The 14245-nt window shown below is 37.7% G+C and overlaps 1 pseudogene; it reads left to right on the top strand.

Annotated features, from left to right (window-relative positions):
- The first annotated feature begins 306 nt into the window (after positions 1-306).
- On the top strand, positions 307-1667 carry LOC118498472 (annotated as a pseudogene).
- The last annotated feature ends 12578 nt before the right edge of the window (positions 1668-14245 follow it).

Raw genomic sequence — 14245 nt, 5'->3', positions numbered from 1 at the left:
GTGTCATGTCCAAAAAAGGTGTTGCCAAGACCAATGTGAAGGAGCTTTTCAGTATACAGATTGTTCACATCCTAGGTTAAGTTTATTTTTATTTCTTTCTTGTTTTTGCTGCTACTAGAATGAAACGAAATATCAATAACAGAAGGGCATTGGAAGCTTCACAAATATGTGAAAATTAAATGATACACTCTTCAGCCAACAGGTCAAAGAAGTAATCAAAAGGAAATTATAAAATAACTTGAAACAAATGAGAATTAAAATAAAATAACTGCTGCTTGAACCTGAGTCTCAACTTCTTGCCTTCCTTCCTGAACAACATGAGCTTCAGTATCTGCTCCAGCTTTTCCATCAACTACCAGATCCTGGGACCCATGCAGTTGCCCAGCCACCAGGTTCTACTCCACCAGCATGTAGGGCAGCTGGGTATCTGACAGCTTGGCTGTGGGGATAGCCAGGGGTCTGGTGGGCAGAGGCATCATCCAGAGTGAGAAAGAGACTAAAATGTCTGAATGACTGCCTGGCTTTCTACCTTAAGAAGGTGAGAAGCCTGAAAGCTGATAATCAGAGACTGAAGAGCAAAATCCAGGAACACTTGGAAAAGAAAGGACTCCAGGTGAGAGACTGGAGGCATTATTTCGAGGCCATCATGTACTCGAGGGCTCAGATCTTTGTAAGTTCTGTGGACAACTCCAACATTGTTTTGAAGATTGGCAATGCTTGTCTTGCTCCTGATGACTTCAGAGTATGTGGTGGAGCTTGCCATGCACCAGTCTGTGGAAAGTGACATTAATGAACTCTGAAATGTCACTGATGACCAAAATATCACTTGGCTGTAGCTGGAGACAGAGATCAAGGCTCACAAGGAGGAGCTGCTGTTCATAAACAAGAACCACTAGGAGGAAATAAATGGTCTACAAAACCACATTCTTAATTCTGAGTTGACTGTGGAGTTATATGCCCCCAAATTTCAGGACCTCAGCAAGATCATGGCAGACATCCAGGCCCAGTATGACAAGCTGGCTTGGAAGAAACAAGAGGATCTTGACAAGTACTTACTTGTCCAAGCAGATTGAGGAGAACACTACAGCGGTCACCTTGCAGACATCTGAGAAAGGAGCTGCTAAGGTGACATAGAGCTGAGACAAACTGTCCAGTCCTTGGAGGTAGACCTGGACTTGATGAGAAATCTGAAGGCTATCTTGGAGAACAGCCTGAAGGAAGTGGAGACACACAATGCCATGCATACAGAACAGTTCAGCAGAGTCCTCCTGCACCTGGAGTCACAGCTGGTCAGACCTGGGCAGAGGGGTAGCATGAGGCTCAGGAGTAGGATGTCTTGTTGAACATCAGGGTCAAGATAGAGGCTTACATAGCCTCCTAGTGCTACCTGCTGGAAGAAGGGGAGGATTTCAATCTTGGTGACACCCTGGACAACAGCCATTCCATACAATCCATCCAAAAGACCACCACCAGCAACAGAGTGGACAGAAAAGTGATGTCTGAGGTCAATAACACTAAAGTACTGAGGTGTTAAAGGCAGCAGAAGTGGGGCACCCTTGGCAGGGGCAGGGAGCCAATAAAAAGTTCAGAGATCATTGAACATTAAAACAAAAATTAAAACAGACTTCTGGCCAAGATACAGGCATAGGTAGACACACTGTGCCTCCATGCACAACCAAAAGAAAGACAACACATTTAAAAACAAAAAAACAACCAGAGCCACCAGAAAATCAAACTGTATGGAAGTCTGACAACCAAGGTAAAAAACAAAAACAAAAACAAAACAAAACAAAAAAAACATTTATCCAGACCAGTAGAAGGGGTGAAGACTGGAGGCCAGGGCAGAGAGGACTTGCAGCAAGGCAGTGGTTGGAGGACTGGGCAAGTGAGGCAGCGACTGGTAGAATAAGTGGTCCCACATTTGCATGTGGATAAACCAGGAGGATCAACTGGGGAGAGAGGCAGACCATGCAACTCAGGGTTCTAGAATGAGGAAATAAAGCCTCAAAACCTCTGACTGAAAAAATCTTGGGGGGTTGTGGCAGTGGAAGAAACCCCCAGCCTCACAGGAGAGTTCATTAGAAAGACCCACAGGGTCCTAGAATGTACACAAACCCACCTGCCCAGGAATCAGCACAAGAAGGGCCCAATTTGCTTGTGAGTAGTGGAGGGAGTGTCTGAAAGCCAGCTGAGAGCCCAGCAAGCAACATTGTACACTTTTGGACCCCTCTCACACATACAGCACCACAATACAGCTATGTGTGTTGCCCCTCCCTGGCAAATACCTAAGGTTCTGCCCCTTACTAGGTAATAGGCATGCTGAGACAGAAAAAAAATTTCCCCAAAATGAAAGAACAAATGAAAGCTCCACAAAATATAAAACTAAGCGATGAAGAGATAGCCAACCTATCAGATGCAAAGTTCAAAACACTGGTAATCAGAATGCTCACAGAAATGGTTGAGTATGGTCACAAAATAGAGGAAAGAGTGAAAACTATGAAAAGTGAATTAAAGGAAAATATACAGGGAACCAACAGTGACAGGGAGGAAACTGGGACTCAAAGCAACAGTTTGGAGAAGAAGGAAGAAAGAAACATTCGACCAGAACAGAATGAAGAAACAAGAATTCACAAATATGAGGAGAGGCTCAGGAGCCTCTGGGACAACTTTAAACATTCCAACATCCAAATCATAAGGCTGCCAGGAGAAGAGGAAGAGCAAGAAATGGAAAACTTATTTGAAAACATAATGAAGGATAAATTCCTTAATCTGGCAAAGGAAATAGACTTTCAGGAAGTCCAGGTAGCTCAGAGAATCCCAAAGAAGTTGGACTCAAGGAAACACACACCAAGGCACATCATAATTACACTACCCAAGGTTAAAGATAAGCAGAAAATCTTCAAAGCAGCAAGGGAAAAGGAGATAGTTACCTACAAAGGAGTTCCCATAAGACTATCAGCTGATTTCTCAAAAGAAACCTTACAGGCATGAAGGGCCTGGAAAGAAGTATTCAAAGTCATGAAAGGCAAGGACCTACATTCAAGATTACTCTATCCAGAAAAAATATAATTTAGAACGGGAAGGCAGATAAAGTGCTTCCCATATAAGGTCAAGTTAAAGGAGTCCATCATCATCAAGCCCTTATTATATGAAATGTTAAAAGGACTTATCTAAGGAAAAGAAGATCAAAAACTATGAACAGTAAAATGACAACAAACTCAGAAGTATCAGTAGCCAAACCAAAACAAACAAACAAACAAAAGCAACAAAAAACAAACAGGCAAACAACTAGAACAGAACAGAGTCACAGAGGTGGAGATCCCACAGAGGTTTGTCACCAGGACAGGGGTTGGGGGAGAGTAGGGGAAAAGGTGCAGGGAATGGAAAGCATAAATATTGGATACAAAATGGACAAGAGGAGGTTAAGAATAGTGTGGGAAATGTAGAAGCCAAAGAACTTATATGTATGACCCATGGACATGAACTAAGGGGTGGGGGTAATGCGGGTGGGAGGGGGAGTGCAGGGTGGTGGAGAATAAGGGGGGAAATGGGACAACTGTAAAAGCATAATCAATAAAATAGATTAAAAATAAAAAACTAACACAAAATGTACCAATACATATAAGATGCAGCAAAAGCAGTGCTATAGTTCTAATTGTGTACATAAAAAAAAGAAAGATCTGAAACCAGCAACTAAACTATGTATCTCAAGGAATTAGAAAGAGAAGAATAAACTAATCCAGAGGCAGTAGATGGAAGAAAATAGAAAACATTAGAGTTGAGATACACACAGAATATAAGAAGAACAGATAAATAAAACCAAAAGTTAGTTTTTCAAAAGATCAACAAATTTGACAAAACTATAGCTAAATTCACTCAAAAAAGAAGATTCAAATTACTAAAATCATAAATGAAAATAGAAACCTTACCAATTTTACAGAAATAAAAAGCATAGTGGAATACTATGAACAATTCCACACTAACAAATTGGATATCTTAGAGCAGTGATTTTCATGCTTTAAAAAAAAAAAATCTTATGGCACATAAACTAATTACTAAAATTCTGCAGTACAGCAGAAATATATTATACTTTTTGCCAATCTGCCAAAAGATAGATATTATTTTGATTTATTCACACCAAAGGCTATTGTTGTGTTGGGTGTTGTGATTTTTTATTTGAAAATATAAGGGAAAATAAGTCAGTGCCTCTGACTAAATAGTCAGCTATCACATGTTTTAAACATTCTTGCAGTACACTGGATGAACATAGCTGACCTAGAGGAAATGTACACACTCATACAAATACACAACCTACAATGATTGGAGAAGAGAGTCCCAGCCAAGATGGAGACACAGGCAGAAATGCTTCACATCCTCCTACAACCAAAAGAAGGATAACAACCAATATAAAAACAAAGGACAACCAGAACTGCCAGAAAATCATTTGGAAAATGATTAGCAGAAAAAAAAATTAGGAGAGGCTTTGGAACCTTTAGAACAACTTTGAGTTTTCCAACATCTGAATCATAGGGGCAACAGAAGAAGAGGAAGAGCAAGAAATTGAAAACTTATTTGAAAAAATAATGAAGGAAAACTTTCCTAATCTGGCAAAGGAAATAGACTTCCAGGAATTCCAGGAAACTCAGAGAGTCCCAAAGAAGTTGCAACCAAGGAAGCACACACCAAGGCATGTCGTAATTACATTACTGAAGACTAAAGATAAGGAGAGAATGTTAAAAGCAGCAAAACAAAAGGAGTTCCCATAAGACTATCAACTGATTTCTACAAAGAAACCTTACAAGGAAGAAAGGGCTGGAAAGAAATATTTGAAGTCATGGAAGGCAATGACCTACAACCTAGATTACTCTATCCAACAAAGCTATCATTTAGAATGGAAGGGCAGATAAAGTGCTTCCCATATAAGGTCAAGTTAAAGGAGTTCATCACCACCAACTTATTATATGAAGTGTTAAAGGGACTTATCTAAGAAAAAGAAGATCAAAACTATGAACAGCAAAATGACAACAAACTCACAACTGTTGACAACTGAACCTAAAAAACAAAACCAAACTAAGGAAACAACTAGAACAGGAACAGAATCACAGAAATGGAAATCACTTGGAGGGTTATCAGTGGGAAGGGGAAGGAAGAGAATGGGGGGAAAGGTACAGGGAATAAGAAACATAATTAGTAGGCACAAAATAGACAGGGGAAGGTTAGCAATAGTATAGGAAATGGAGAAGCCAAAGAACTTATATGTACAAGCCATGGACATTAACTAAGGAGAGGGGGAAATGATGGAAGGTTGGGGGGTGGTGCAACGAGGAAGGGGACAAAGGAGAGAAAAAAAAACTTTGGGACAACTGTAATAGTATAATCAATAAAATATACTTTAAAAATATACAAACTACAATGATTGAGTCATGAAGAAATAGAAAATATGAATAGACTTATATTTAGTAAATAGAAAAAGCTTGAACCACATGACTTCACATGTGAATTATAACAGACAGTAAAGGGAGAATTACAGCAAGCCTTCCTAAAATCTTCCCCAAAAAATGGAGGAGGGGGAACACTTTCTAACATTCCAATAGGGCAGCATTAGCCCAATACCAATGTCAAAGACACCACAAGAAAATAAAATTACAGTCAAGTATACTTTATGTATATTAATGCAAAATTCACAAAACAAATTCCTAAGAAACAAAATTCAGCATCATATTTGAGGACTTATGCACCATGATCAATTGGCATTTACTTCTTAAATCTAAGAATGGTTCAACACACAAAAATCAATCATAATAATCACATTGACAGGACAAAGAAAAAACATATCTTTTTAATCCAGGTAGAAGAAATAGCACTTGACAAAATCCAGCACCCTTTCATCAAAACACTCAACAATCTATGAATAGAAAGAAACTTCCTCAACATAATAAATGCCATAAATGAAAAGCCCACATCTATACATCACATCATATACATGAATAAAAAACTGAAAGTGTTTTCCTTACGAGAGAGAACAAGACAAGGATGTACACATTCCCCCATCTATTCAATGTAGTATTGGAAGTTTCAGTTTGAGCAATAAAGAGAAAGAAACAAAAGGCATCTAACTCAGAATGGAAGAAATAAGATTATCTGCACTCAAGGATGACATGCCACATATATAGAAATTGCCAAAGATTCCACACAGAAAAAGAATCCTTGTGGAGCTAAGAAGCAAGTTCAGCAAAGTTGCAGGATGCAAAATCAACTTGTAAAATGGGTTGCATTTCTATATAATAACAGTGAACAATTGAAAAATACTTAAGAAAACCATTTCATTACAACAGCATCAAAAGAATAAAATAGTTAATCATACATTTAACTAAGTAGGTAAAAAACTTGTATACTGAAATCTACAAAACATTACTGAAGTAAACTTTAAAAGACCTAAATATTTGGAAACTCTTCTTGTGTTCATCAGTTGGGAGATTTAACATTGTCAAGATGTCAATACTTTCCAAAGGAATCTAAAGATCCAATGCAATTTCTATCAAAATCCCAACAATATATTTTGCAGAAATAGAAAAACCTATCTTAAAATTCTTATGGAATCTCCAGGCATGCCAAATAGACAAAACAATTTCATTTTTTTAAAGATTTTATTTATTTTTAGAGAGAGGGGAAGGGAGAGAGAAAGAGGGAGAGAAAGATTAATGTGTGGTTGCCTCTTACATGCCCCCTATTGGGGACTTGGCCCACAACCCAGGCATGTGTCCTGACTGGGAATTGAACCAACAACCCCTTGGTTCACAGGACAGTACTCAATCCACTGAGGCACACCAACCAGAGCTAACAATTCCCTTTCTGTATTGGTTTCAGGCTTACAGCTTAGTGGTTACACAATTATATACATTCCACACTGTTCCCCTCTATATTTCCAGTAAAGCAACAGGTGTCATACATAGTTTCACAATATTATTGATGATATTTCCTATGCTTTACTTCCCTGTGACTATTTTTTAACTACTGGTTTCCACTTAATCCCTTCACCCTTTTCACCCAGTCCCCCAACCCCTGTCCCAGCTGGCAACCACCAGTTTGCTTTCTGTGTCTGAGTTTTTTCCAATTTTGTTTGTCTGTAATTTTGAAAAAGAAAAAAGCTTGCATTCACTCTTCCTAATTTCAAAGTGAGGATGTTTTGGGTACCAATTTCAGTGTGTGTTTGTGTGTGTGTGTGTGTGTAGTTCCCACACCATCAAGCTATTCTTAGGCACCAGCAATTATTGAACTCAACTCAATTCTAATACTACCTTCCTAGAGGTACAATCATATCCCATAGGTTAAGGGTTCAGTCCTACACGACTGCCCCCTCCTCCACCTTCAGATGCCAATTTCAAGTCCAGGTTTTATCTATGCTTCTGAGTGGCTGGATATACATGGGAAGTTCCAATGACCACCTCCTTAGGTCTGACTAATTTTCTAGTGGCTCACAGAACTCAGAGAAACATTTTATGAATACTAGGTTACTGGTTTGTTATCAAAGAATATAACTCAGGAAAATCCAGATGGAAGATATATGGCAAGGTATGGGAAAAGGGGGCAGAGCTTCCATGCTCTCTCCCAGCACTCTGCTATCCCAGAATCTCCATGTTTTCACAAACCCAAAAGCTCTCCAAGCCCCACACTTTTGGATTTTTTATGTAGGCTTTATTATATAAGCACTATTGATTAAATCATTGGACACCAGTAATTGATTCAACCTCCAGCCTCTCTACTTTCCCAGGAGGTGGTGGTAGGTGGTTGGATTGAAAATTTCAACCCTGTAATCACCTAGTTGGTTTCCCAGCCAACTGGCTATCATCTTTAGATGCTTTCTAAAGGTCACCTCATTAATGTAAATCTAGTTAGTTTGGAAAGGGGCTTGTTATAAATAACGAGACACCCATTTCACCTTAATGGCTCTGTAGTGAATTTCAGTTGTCACAAACTGTGGATAAAGATAAATTATATATGAGAAGTATATTGTGGTCATCTGAATGACCAAATATATGTATATTTCTTACAAATCACAATATCACATAAAAATTGTTAAAATAACTATGGTGATCTAAACATTATGATACTGGCAAAAAATAGACAATAAATCATTGAAATAGTATAGATCAGAAATAATCCCTTGCGTATATGGCCAAATAATTTTTGACAAGAGTACCAATAACTTCAGTGGGAAATGAACATTCTTTTCAAGAAATGGTGTTGGGACAATTGGATATTAACATGTGAAAGAATAAATTAAGGCTTTTACCTTATACTATACATAAAAATTAACTCAAAATGCACCCAAGATAAACTTAAAGGCTAAAACTTTGAAGCTCTTAAAATAAAACATAGGGAAGAACTATATGGCATTGGGTCTGCAATAATGTCTTAGGTATGGCACTGAAAACATAAGAAAAATAGATAAATTGAACTTCATCAAAAACCCTTTCAAGAAAGTGAAAAGTAAGTCCCACAGAATAAGAGAAAATACTTGTAAATCATATATATATAACGAGGGCTTAATATCAACAGAATATAACGAACTCCTAAAGCTCATCAGCAACAAAAGCCCAAACAACGATATTTGTGAAGGTTTAGGGCAAATGCCATAAGTAGATATTTTATTTCTTATTTTTATGTTGTAACATTTTATTTTCATTATTATTTTTATTGTTGTTCATGTAAAGCTTTCTGCCTTTTCACCCCACACATCCCCACCATCCTAGGCGTCCCCACCTCCTTCCGGTTTCCACACCCCCTTGTTATTGTCCATGGGTCCTTTAGAGTTGTTCCTGTAAACTCTTCCCCTTCCCCTCATTATACCCTCCCTCCTCCCCTCTAGTCGCTGTCAGTCTGATCTCAATTTCAATGTCCTTGGATACATTTTGCTTGCTTGTTCGTTTTGTTAATTAGGTTTAAGTTAAATGTGAGATTATATGGTATTTGTCTTTCACCACTTAGCTTATTTCACTTAGCATAATGCTCTCCAGTTCCATCCATGCTGTCGTAAAGGGTAGAAGCTCCTTCTTTCTTCCTGCTATGCAGAATTCCATTGTGCAAATGTACCATAGTTTTTTGATCCACTCATTTACTGAAGGGCACTTAGGTTGCTTCTGGAACTTGGCTATTATAAATTGTGCTGCTATGAGCATTGGGGTGTATAAGTTCTTTTGGACTGGTACTTCAGGGTTCTTAGTGTATAATCCTAGCAGTGGAATTGCTGGGCCAAAGGCAGTTCCATTTTTAGTTTTCTGAGGAAATTCCATACTGTTTTTCATAGTGGTTGCACCAGTCTTCAATCCCACCAACAGTGCAGTAGGGATCCCTTTTCATCACGACCTCTCCACCACTTGCTGTTTGTTGCTTTCTTTATGATGACCATTATGACCAGTGTGAAGTGGTATCTCACTGCGGTTTTAAGTTGCATCTCTCTGATGGCTAGTGATACTTAACATCTTTTCTTATATCTCTAGACCCTCTAGATGTCCTCCTCTGAGAAGTGTCTGTTCAGATCCTTTGCCCACTTTTTAATTGGGTTGCTTGTTTTCTTAGAGTGGAGTTGTGTGAGTTCTTTATATATTTTGGAGAGCAAACCCTTGTTTGAGGTATCAATGGAAAATATGTTTTCCCATATGTTTGGTTCTCTTTTCATTTTAATGCTGTTTTCTTTAACTACACAGAAGCTTTTTATTTTGATAATATCCCATTTGTTTCCCCTTTCTCTTATTTCCCTTGCTATAGGAGTCATATCAGTGAAAATATTGCTCCATGGAATATCTGTGATTTACCTGCCAATGTTCTCATCTAGAACTTTTATGGTGTCATAACTTATATTTAAGTCTTTTATCCACCTTGAATTTATGTTTCTGTGTGGTGTAAGTTGGTGCTTGAGTTTCACTTTTTGGCATGTAGCTGTCCAGGCGCCCAACACCATTTGTTGAAAAGGCTATTTTTCTCCATTTTATGCTGCTGCCACCTTTGTCGAATATTAATTCATCATAGAGACTTGGGTTTATTTCTAGGGTCTCTATTCTGTTCCATTGGTCCTTGTGTCTGTTCCTACGTCAGTACCATACTGTTATGATTACAGTAGCCTTGTAATACAAATTGGTATCAGGCATTATGATCCCTCTTACCTTGCTCTTCTTTCTCAAAATTGCTGCAGGTATTCAGAGTTGTTTATGGTTCCATATAAATTTCCGAAGTATTTGTTATATATCTGTAAAATATGCCATTTTTACTTTAATAGGTATTGTATTGAATCTATAAATTGCTTTGGGCAGTATGGACATTTTGATGATGTTAATTCTTCCAATCCTTGAACATGGTTTATGTGTCCAGTTGTTTCTGTCACCCTTAATTTCTTTCTTCAGTGTAGTGTAGTGTTCTGAGTACAGGTCTTTTACCTCCTTGGTTAGATTTATTCCTCAGTATTTTATTTTATTTTTTTTTTGGTTGCTAAATCAAACGGGAATCTTTTCAGATTTCTGTTTCTGATATTTCATTGTTGGTATACAAAAATGTCTTTGATTTCTGAAAATGACTTTGTATCCTGCTGTTTTGCCAAATTCATTTATTACATCAAGCAGTTTTTTGGCGGAGCCTAAAGGATTTTCTATGTACGCTATCATGTCATCTGCAAGTAATGGCAGTTTTGCTTGCTTTTTTCCAATTTTTATGCCTTTTACTTCCTTTTATTGTCTGATTACTGTGGCTAGGTCTTCCAATACTATGTTGAATAGAAGTAGTGAAAGTGGACAACCTTGATTTGTTCTTGATCTTAGTGGGAAAGCTTTTAGTTTTTTCCCACTGAGTATAATGTTGGTTGTAGGTCTCTCGCACATGGCTCTTATTATATTGAGGAATGCTGCTCTATTCCCACTTTGCTGAGTGTTTTTATCACAAATGGGTGCTGTACCTTATCAAATGCTTTTTCTGCATATATTGATATGATCATGTGATTTTTGTCTTCCCTTTTGTTTATGTGATGTTTTAGGTTTATTGATTTGTGAATATTGTAATGTCCTTGCATCCCTGGGATGAATCCCACTTGGTCATGGTGTTTGATCCTTTTGATGTATTGCTGGATGAGCTTTTCCAATATTTTGTTGAGGATTTTAGTGTCTATGTTCATTAGCAATATTGGACTGAAGTTTTCTTTCTTTGTTGTGTCTTTATCTGGTTTTGGGTTTAAGATGATGCTGGCTTCATAAAAAGAGTTTGGTAGTTTTTCATCTTCTTGAATTTTTTGGAACACTTTGTAAAGGATATGGGTTAGCTCTTCCTTATATGCTTTGTAGAATTCTAATGTGAAACCATCCAGGCCAGGGCTTTGTGTGTTTGGAATTTTTAATTTACTACTTCAATTTTGTCAACTGTTATTGGTCTGTTCAGGCTTTCTACTTCTTCATTCCATTTGGGAAGATTATACTTTTCTAGACATTTGTCCATTTCACCTAGGGTTTCAAAGTTCTTGGCATATAGTTCTTCATAGTAATGTCTTACAATCCTTTGTATTTCTGTGGTATTAATTGTAATCTCTCCTCTTTCATTTATGATTATGTTAATTTGGGTGCTCCCTCTCTTTTTCTTGATGAGCTTGCTTAAAGGCTTGTCGATTTTGTTTATTTTTTCAAAGAACCAGCTTCTGGATACATTGATGCTTAGAATTGTGCTTTTGGTCTCTATGTCATTTAATTCATCTCTGATCTTGGTTATTTCCTTCTACTTGCTCTGGGCTGTCTTTGTTGTTGTTCCTTAAGTTCTTGTAGGCATAGGTTTAGGTTGTTTATTTGAAATGTTTCTATCTTTTTTAGGTAGGCCTTTATTGCAGTGACATTCCCTCTCAGGACTGCTTTTGCTGTGTCCCTTAAGTTTGGATTTTTTTTAGTTCATTTTCGTGTGTTTCCAGAAACATTTTTATTTCTACCCTAATCTCATTTTTCATTGTTTAATAGCATGCCATAAATTCTCCATAAGTTTGAGTGTTTTTTGAATTTTTTCCTTGAGGTTGGTTTCTAGTTTCAATTCATAGTGGTTTGAGAAAATGCTTGATATGATTTCAGTTTTCTTGAATTTGTTGAGGCTTGTTTTGTGTCCTATGATGTGGTCTATCTTTGAAAATGTTCCATGTGCATTTGAAAAGAATGTGTATTTTCCTTCTAGGGGATGAAGAGCTTTATATATATATCAGTTAAGTCCATTTTATCTAGGGCGTTGTTCAATGCCACAATATCTTTGCTGATATTTCATGTAGAAGATCTGTCCATTTTTGAAAGTGGCGTATTACAATCCCCTACTGCAATTGTGTTGCTGTCAATATCTTTCTTGAAGTCCTTCAAGATTTACTTTATGTACTTGGATGCTCCTTTATTGGGTGCATATATATTTACTTTGTTTATGTCTTCTTGATGGATTCTTCCCTTGAGTATTATGAAGTGAACTTCTGGGCCTCTTTTTATGACGCTTTTTTTTTGCAGACTATTTTGTCTGATATGAGTATTACTACCTCAGCTATGTTTTTCCTATTTGCTTGGAAATTTGTTTCCAGCCCTTCGCTTTCAGCCTGTGGAGGTCTTTTGTTCTAAAGTGCATCTCCTGAAGGCAGCATACATTTGAGTCATGTTTTCTTATCCATTGTGCTATTCTGTGTCCTTTGATTGGGGCATTTAATCCATTTACATTTAAGGTTATTATTGATAGGTACTTATGCATTGCCATTTTCTCATACCTGTGTTCCTCTCACTTTCACTGTTTTTCTTCCTGTTCTTAAAGCAAACCCTTTAGCATCTGTTGCAGAGCTGGTTTGGAGAGGTATATGCTTTGAGGATTCTTTTGTCTGGGAAGCTCCTTATTTGACCTTCCATTTTAATTGAGAGCCTTGCTGGATAAAGAAGTCTTGGTTGCAGGCCTCTGGTTCTCATTACTTGGAATATTTCTTGCCATTCTCTTCTGTATTGGAGCCTTTCCATTGAGAAGTCAGCTGCTAGCCTTATTGGGGCTCCCTTGTATGTTACTTCCTGTTTTTCCCTTGCTGCCTTTAAGATTCTCTCTTTACTGTGGAATTTTGCCATTTTAATTATTATGTGTGTTGAAGTGGGCCTCTTTGGATTCCTCTTGATTGGGACTTTCTGTGTTTCCTGGATTTGTCTTAGTTTTTCCCTCATCAAATTAGGGAAGTTTTCCATCATTACTTTTTCAAATAAGTTTTCTATCCCTTGCTCTTCTTCTTCTCCTTCTGGTATCCCTATTATACAGATATTATTATGTTTCATGTTGTCCTGCATTTCCCTTAATTCCTCTTCTTTCTTTCTGAGCCTCTTTTCCTTTTCTTGCTCATTTGGGTGGTTTTTTTTCCTATGTTGTCCTTCAGCTCACTGATCCCATGCTCTGCTTCATCGATTCTGCTTTTGATTCCTTCTACTGTGTTCTTCAGGTCAGAAATTGTATTTTTCATTTCCTCTTGTAACTTTTGGATAGTTTCTATTTCCTTTTTTATTTTGATATAGTTTTCAGTGAGTTCATTGTAGTTTCCCTGTAGTTTTTGGTCATTCTCTGTGAGCTCACTGAGCTTCCTGATAATCACTGTTTTGAACTCAATATCTGATAGTTTACTTGCCTCTATTTCATTTAGCATTCTTTCTGAGGCTTTCTCCTTTCCTTTAATTTGGGGATTTTTTTCTTTGTCTCCCTATTGTTTATGAGACTCTGTGTTAGCTGCTGCTTCTTGCATTGATCTGTTCTGACTCCTTGTGTTTATGGTGTGAACTTCTGTGGTAGAATACCTGAGATTCAGTGGCACAGCCTCCTTGATCTCTCAAGCTCACTGGTCTTAGGCTGTCATTTTTGTTGGCTGTGTGTATGTATTTGTGTTTTGATTGTTGTTGGGTCTTTCTTTGGTGGGTCCTTCCCACCAGTTGGTTAAGTAAGGGTCACTCTGTCCACCACCTCTTGTATTCTGTTGTGCAGGTGTGGGCAGGTTGTGTTGAAGCAGGTCCTTCCATGTGTACAAGGTTTTGAGGATTCTCTCTTGCTATTGTTCAGTTGTTTGTTCTAAGTAATTTCTTCAGTATTTAGTTGTATTTCCAGATAGGTCCTCAGTTGAGTTAGTGTGCCTTCCACTCCCTTCTTCACCTTCTTCTGTTGTTATCTGTTGGTGGTTCCTTTGTTGTTGAGTTTCCTCTTCCAGCAGGTATCCTGCTGTTCAGTGCTTCTGCCT

The sequence above is a fragment of the Phyllostomus discolor genome, chromosome X (assembly GCF_004126475.2).
Source record: "Phyllostomus discolor isolate MPI-MPIP mPhyDis1 chromosome X, mPhyDis1.pri.v3, whole genome shotgun sequence".
NCBI lineage: Eukaryota > Metazoa > Chordata > Mammalia > Chiroptera > Phyllostomidae > Phyllostomus > Phyllostomus discolor.
Note: the sequence above shows the minus strand (reverse complement) of the source record. Positions and strands in the feature narration are given on the sequence as shown.